Source organism: Nannospalax galili, unplaced genomic scaffold (genome assembly GCF_000622305.1).
Source record: "Nannospalax galili isolate Female #2095 unplaced genomic scaffold, S.galili_v1.0 scaffold335, whole genome shotgun sequence".
Taxonomy (NCBI): domain Eukaryota; kingdom Metazoa; phylum Chordata; class Mammalia; order Rodentia; family Spalacidae; genus Nannospalax; species Nannospalax galili.
The window spans coordinates 1,727,399-1,734,767 of NW_008337842.1; positions in this window are offsets into that span (position 1 = coordinate 1,727,399).

The following is a 7,369-nucleotide window of genomic DNA, read 5'->3' on the forward strand; positions in this document are numbered from 1 at the left end:
AGTCTATGTTTTCTCTGAGCTTACCCACTGTGTAACTATCACATATTAAAGATGGCCACAAATTCTTTGCTAGTTCTTCCATTGAGAAGCAGAGCCTATGAACCTTTCTTTGAGTTTAGACTGACTTTAACTATTTGCCTGACTGGAACAATAGAATGTACAGAGCAGAAGGGGAACTTGGGACTTAGGCTAAGTCATAAGAAGCTTCAGAGCGTCTACCTAAGTTTCTGGCTCTCTTGTTCTCGGGGAAGCCATCTACCAGCATAAAAAGTCTCAGTATCTTCCATTATCATCTGTGTAGAAGTCCAAGCTAGCCACTAGGACAAACTATGCAGACAAATAAGCTCCTGACTAGCTGAACCTTTCCGGCCTCTGTTGACAAAGCATTGTCATGGAGATAGAGATGCCATCTTGAAATTTTGAATCCTGACAGATGCTACATCTTTCCCATTGGAGTCAAAACTAGCAACAAATGGTTGTGTGTTGATGCTCTCTCCTTGTTCACCTCTTGTCTGTCATGTCTTATTGGTCAGGGTTGACATCTGAGATGCAAAGAAATATAGCACGTGGTCCACAGTATTAATAGAAGGAAGTTTGTATGAACTAGTTTTGTCTGGGTAAGTAGACCGTGCTTTGCTGTTTTTTTCTGTCTAAGAAATGTTTGTCCAAATTAGGTATATGACAATGCCCACAGGGTGCTTTAACAAATAACTAGGTGAGATGTTCAAACTCTAAACTCAAATGACTTCAAACACAAATATATCACTACAAAGCTGTAAGTTTCCAGTATCTCTGTGGAACCTCAAGGTGAGTTACAGAACAAGGCTTGTCTGGTCTCATCTAACTGCTACTTTTCTCCTCTCTGTGGGGATGCTTCCAGATGTCCTATGCTGCCTAAACAGCAATGCCTGACTCTCCCTTGTTTCTCATTAGAGAAATTTCTAGACTTTGCTTAAGCCATTTTCAGAGTAGAGTAACTAAGAGCTAGGTAGCTTTCCTGGAAGATTGGATTGCTCTACAAAAATGATGTGTGAAATACTGGATGCCTACTCTACCTGTGAATCCCAAGAAGAGCTTTTCCTTGTTTTCTTTCTGTCCAAGGTACTATTTATGCATCTGCATTCACCCTGGTCCCCATAAATGCCCTTGGAAAGATGAAACAGCAAAATTTCCTTTAGTAGGAAGTTGTGTCCTGGGGTCCTTGTTCCTCCAAGGGGCGGGGCCTGTTGAGGAGAATTGACTGCAGAGAGTTAGCCATGGAGGGAGGGGCTTCTGGCTGCCATCTTGGGACCCAAGCCACAACTGGAGTGCAGTGACTGGAGTGCAGAGGCTGGGCATGAGAACCAAATGGCCCAGCATTTACCAACCTGGGGCAAGACTATGGGCCCACAGGGCATGGGCAAAAGCTAGCAGTGACTATGGGTGGGGCCACAGGAGTGATCTGGAATGGTGGGTGCTGAGCCACCACGCAGAGCTGGGCACCGGATATTTGTTTGTTTGTGAGTTACTCTCACCCCCCCCATGGTATAAACTATAATAAATTCACTTAAAAATAAGTTATAGTTTGTCTGACAGCAAGAGACCACGCGAGAACTCAGGTGACAGAAGTATTATTCCTTTTTAAGGATCAACCTTAATGAATGGCTTTCCATTAAATGATCAAATGCTATCAAAACATTCTTGGTAGTAGGCGCTCATTGACACAATACTATAGTCAGTTTTGTGTCGGCTCTCACGTGAGTCACATGAATGACGTGCAAAGTCATACAGGAAAGACTAGAGGAAACTCACATTCTCTAGTCTTTATGAGTTTTTGTATTATTTATCTGAATTTTTGTGCTCACTTGGACACTTCAGAGGTAACTGGCCTGCTGCCTCTCACACTCATCTGTGGCAAAACAACCCTCTCATAGGTTTCCAGGCCCTTTGTTAGAGAAGTAACGGAAAATATTATCAAGTTTGCTTACAAATATTTCTACCTTTAAATTTTAAATAATTTAAAAAAGAAATCTGAGTGATTAACTTTAATATTTATCCCTTGGAGTCATTGATTATGTTCCTCAATAAGGGGAGTTTATGTCTTGAAGCCTAGGAACACAAACTTGAAGAGCATTTTCCTCCTTTCTTTAATTTTCTTTTAATTTTAAGAAATCTGGGTTGGTCTAGGTTTCATACTCCTTAAAAACAGCATTGAGAACTTCAGCTCAAGGCACAAAGGGTTTTACTGGTATTGAGACCAGGACAGTCATTGTGATGGGAGGGGAAAAGCCCTGGGGGATATCCTCCTCGGCAGGTGCTAGGTTTTAGAGCTGAGAAACTCCCCAGAGAATTCTGGAATTTATAACATCATCCCTAGAAATAGGTCAGAGCTCTATGTTGCTTGTCTCATAAGGATCTTGGAGTCCACAGAAGGGTTGTGTAGCCACTGAGTAGAGTGCATCACTCTGGAGCCCAACTCCCATTGAAGTGTCCAGGTGATGTATAGAGATGTAGGGGTAACAACACAGAAACTCACCAGAGAGACTGGCTCAGAATATGGGACTTCCTTTTAAAAATATTTGTTCATTTTATATATATATATATTTGAGTGTTTTGCCTGTATGTAAATATGTGCACTAGATGTATGCAAATATCCCTGGAGGCCAGAAAAGGGCATCAGATTCTCAGGAACCAAAGTTACAGGCAGTTGTAAGCAGTCTAATGTGTATGCTGGAAACTAAGCCCAGGTCCTCTGCAAGTGCTCTTAACTGCAAAGCCATCTCTCCAGCCCTAGAATATGGACTTCTTATAGGTATCCCCGCTATCAGCTCTGTCTCTGCCAGCTTTGCTGGACTGGGCTGCCACAAGACAGTGTCCATTCTTGTACCACTGTTGAGAAGACTGTGTGGCTGTAGAAAATGCTATTGGATTGGTTGCTGGTCTCTCAAGACTCTCTGCTCTTACAAGACCTTGTATTTAAGTTGGTTTTTAAATTTATTCTTATTTTATGTGTGTGAGTGTTTTGTCTGCATTTATGTAAATGTACTACATGCATGCAATGCCCATGGAAGCCAGAGGAGGACATTAGATCCCCTGAAACTGACGTTATTATGGTTGTTAACTGCCATGTGAGTGCTGGGAACTGAACGTAGGTCTGCTGCAAAAGCAGCAAGTGTTCTTAATCGCTGAACCATCTGCCCAGCCCCTTTCCCCCAGTGGTTTTATTGGTTCTATGTGTCCTTGACTCTGAGCATACTCATCAGTCCCAGGGGGAACTAGGCCTATCAGAGTCCTTTCCTGCGATCTTTTTTTTTTTTTAAACTAGAGGGGAAGGTCATTCCTTCACTGAAGGAATGAGACTTGAGACCATGAGACTTGAGAACCGTCAGTGACTCTATTTTCCTTTCCGCTGAGGAAACACTGTTATTACAAAAGAAGGGAAGAGGGTAGAGGCTAGATATTATGAAAACAAAACAAATTTGTAGGATTATTTAAGTCCCTCATCACAGTGATCCACGAGACTTGTTTCTTCCTTTAATTATGTAAAACATCTCAGTCTCCTTCTGATGTGTTCTCATTTGTGTCTAAGGTGGTTTGTGTTGGGTTTCTAACACACTGTCAGTTTTCTTTAAGGGTGTGGCACTAGACAGCTTAACCATGCTCCAGTGAATGGATGCATACTGAAGGACATTTGGGAATAGGCCTTAATGTATATGACAGAGAACATGAAATTCAACAAGGGAGCTCTAAGAAAGTGCAGGTAGGAAGAGGGGTTCTAAATATGATCAAAACATTGATCATATTCATTGTATGACATTCACAAAAATTTAATAAAGATAAATTAATTAAAATTATGATTAAATAAAAATACGTCTTAAAAATTATTTAAAAATCAAATGTGTTCTAATATAAACGCCTTGAATTGTAACAAATTATACTGCGGGAATCCCACCCCTTCAGTTCCTGGCCTACTTACCTTCTCATCAAGGGTGACTGGCAAGTGTCACGAGATACTCTGTTGAGAAAGGGTGCGGAGGAAGTACCCTGGCCTCAGACCAGGTCAGTGTTTGCTTGCTTGTACAGTTTTTTACTGTTTTGACTTCCCTGAGAAAGACACTCTTTCCCCACTTTCCATCCTAAGAATCTTGTCATCCAGGTGGTAGGCGGGGAGAAAATGAACTCTTTTTTGGCTTACCTGCAGAATCCTTTCTTGAGTACTTTCCATTTACACATCCACTTGTAAGGTCCCCAGGGCTAGGGTAAGGTGTGGCAAACAGGGCACCGAGGGTGCACAGTGAAGGAGCCACCTACTCTCAGTCTTGAAGATGCTCTGAGCTTTCCCGTGCTTACTCTAGTCCCATCCTGAATGACTATGGGGTACCCCGGTTGTCCCCACGACACAAGGTACAAACATTCAACATGATTAAATATGGACAGTTTTAAGCTGGAAACCAAAAAAGAGAATTTCCATTTTGTTTTTTTTCACAAACGCAGCATGGTCACAGAAAAACTCTGGAAGCTGTCTGATTCTCTGTTTGTTATTTGTAAATTAACAATAATCATTTTCACCTTGATGACTTGCAAAGAGTATGATAAGAATAACATTAAATCATGCACTGAATGGTTAACAGACTTGTCAGAGGCTGTAAAATTCATTCACTGGAACATTGGACCTAATCTCTTGCACTAATGCTAGGCTTGCCTGTGGCTCATTACTTATTTAATTAATTAAACAAATAAGTATTAAGTGCCTACCATGATCAAGACTGTGGGAGGCACCAATAGAGAATGAAAAGAAAAAGTCAATATATGATATGCCCTACAGGAGATGGAAGCTGGTTAAAACGAGGAGACCCCCACCAGGACTGTTGTATCTCTGTGTCCAATGGTTCCTGTGGCTCACTTGCTCTCCTCACTCCCTCTAAACCTCCCCATGTCTCTCAAAGGAGATTTACCCTTTATATTAGGTCCACTTTTGTCCCTGGGTCCACCAGAAGGAGAGCCAGAGGTGTCACAGGAATAACCTTCATTAGAATCATCTTAGAGGAAGAGGGATTCATTGTCAAACAGAGGAAGCTATACTCTTGATTTACCTGAAGGCTCTTCATCTCAGACCCATGAGAAAAAGTTAGCCAATGCACAGGTCTAAAAGAGAAATCTCAATGAATAGACTTTATCACTGTTTTTGGTCTTTCTTGACCTTCAGTGACACACTCTTACATTTTGAAGTCTAGGATAATTGGAAATAAAATGAAAACTTTAATGTTCAGAGTTCAGAGCACTCGGCAGTGGCTGGGGATGGAATTGCATGGTATATTTCACACTCAGCAGTAAGAGGCAAGGAATAAAGTTCTCTGCAAATCTCTGCTCCAATGTTGCCCTATCTGGGGCAAGACATGCCAGCAATGTAACAAGCAGAGGGATGTAAATCATACAGTGAAATCTCTCACCCCGGGAGGACAAAGATTTCCTAAAAGAATGAAAAAAAAGCCACCCAGCACTAGGCATTTTAGGAGCCAGTGTTCATGTCTAAATGTTAAACATTTACATTTTACAGCAAAGTGACATTTTTAAAAGCATTCTATTGCCCATTTGCAGCCGTTACTCGCTGTTGGCCATGGGCTTGGGGCTGGAGCTGGGCAATGAATCAAAGACACTCTTTGTGTCATGTCACTAAGCAACTCCCTCCTCTTCTGTCTCTCACAGAGCCTGGGCTGAGCACACAGCCTGTGTCATCCACATGGTGGATTTACAGGTCTTGATTTATGCCAGCCAAGGTTTCCTAAGGAAAAGGCAGCTGAGTTGGGGCTCAAGCCATTTCTCAAATGCATGCTAGGAGTAAAACATGGAGCCAGTAAGGATCGGCACAAGTAGACAGGGTCAGACCTGGTTTTGTTCCCAGAGGTTACCAAACTATCTATAGAATGATGCTTCAGTCCAAAGACTGCAAATATACAACATGCATGCTGATGAGATCCTTTACAACCCAAAACAGGCATCACTAGTCTATAATAAAGTACATTCTCTTGCTGAGCCAGATATGGCTTGGAATTGTACTTGATACACAATTCAGGCATCCACTCCAACTGGTCAGTTGGCACATGAGATGAACCTATTTGTCACCCTGCCTTGGTCTATGTGCCAAAATAGAATCCCCATATCTCTTTTATAATAAGAGTACAGGCTTCAGAATTCTTCATATATACCGATCTATATAACAGCAATAATAATGATAGGACAGCTAATGTATATACTTCTTTGAGGCCAATTACTTTATGTGTCTAAAAATCACTAAGTCCTGATGCAGATAGCACTGGACAGTGATATTATCTACTTCATACAATAATCATGATGCTTTCACTTATTAAACATCTACTGTGTATCAGGTACACGGACAGGCAAGTTGATTGCTTCATGTTCCCCTCTCATTGTGAACAGAAAGTTCAAAGAAATAAAGTCGCCCATAATACACATACAGCTAGTCAGAGGAAAATAAAGTTGCCCATACTTAGAAGAACTGGGGTCTGAATCCAAGAATGTCTAACTCCAAACACTGTAATCTCAAATAAGCAGTAGACCTTGACCCTGAACACATCAGCTCTTCATTTTGACATTCTAATTTTCTCCCTTATTCCAAAAAGGGAGAAAAGATTTTTTTTCTCTGCAAAATTGTCTCTAGATCTTCCTCAACTCTCTCTAGCTTCCCAGCTCCTTTTACCTGTCCTGTCCCCAGCCTTCCTTTTTAACTGGGTTATAGAGCAAACTTCTATAGATAGAACTGAAACTGTGCTCCAGACAGAACTGAATCACAGACATCAATTGTTTCATCTCATAGATGGGGCTCTGCTAAGGAGGAGGACTCACTCCAGGCATTCCCCCATCAGGGGATACCAGAAACTTGCAGAAAGTGTGAGCTTTCCAAGCTTGGTACCAAGAAGGAGCCATGGAAGCCTCATCTCTGTCACTTCCTGCTGACATCTTCAGCCAGACTGAGCTGCTCCTCTTCTTTCAAGGTCTTTCTTTAGTGTCCAGACCTCACATCTGATGTTAGATCTGCCAAGAACTGTCAACTGTTATCTACCATTCCTTCACTGATTCTGCTGCTCCACACTTTGACATTTCTCTCTGGCTGGTCCCATCCATCTTGTTTTAGTTCTGTGTACCACTTCCTAGGGAAAGATGAGTTTGGTGGTCATGTTACATTCTTGGAGTTCAGCACTCCTTCCTTCAAAGCACAAGCCCCACTATAATGTTCTCCTTGGTCTGGTTCCTTCACTAGGCTACAAACTTGGTTCAGACAGCTGCTCTCTCTCTCTCTCTCTCTCTCTCTCTCTCTCTCTCTCTCTCTCTCTCTCTCTCTCCTTCCCCTCTCTCTCTCCTCCCTTCTCTC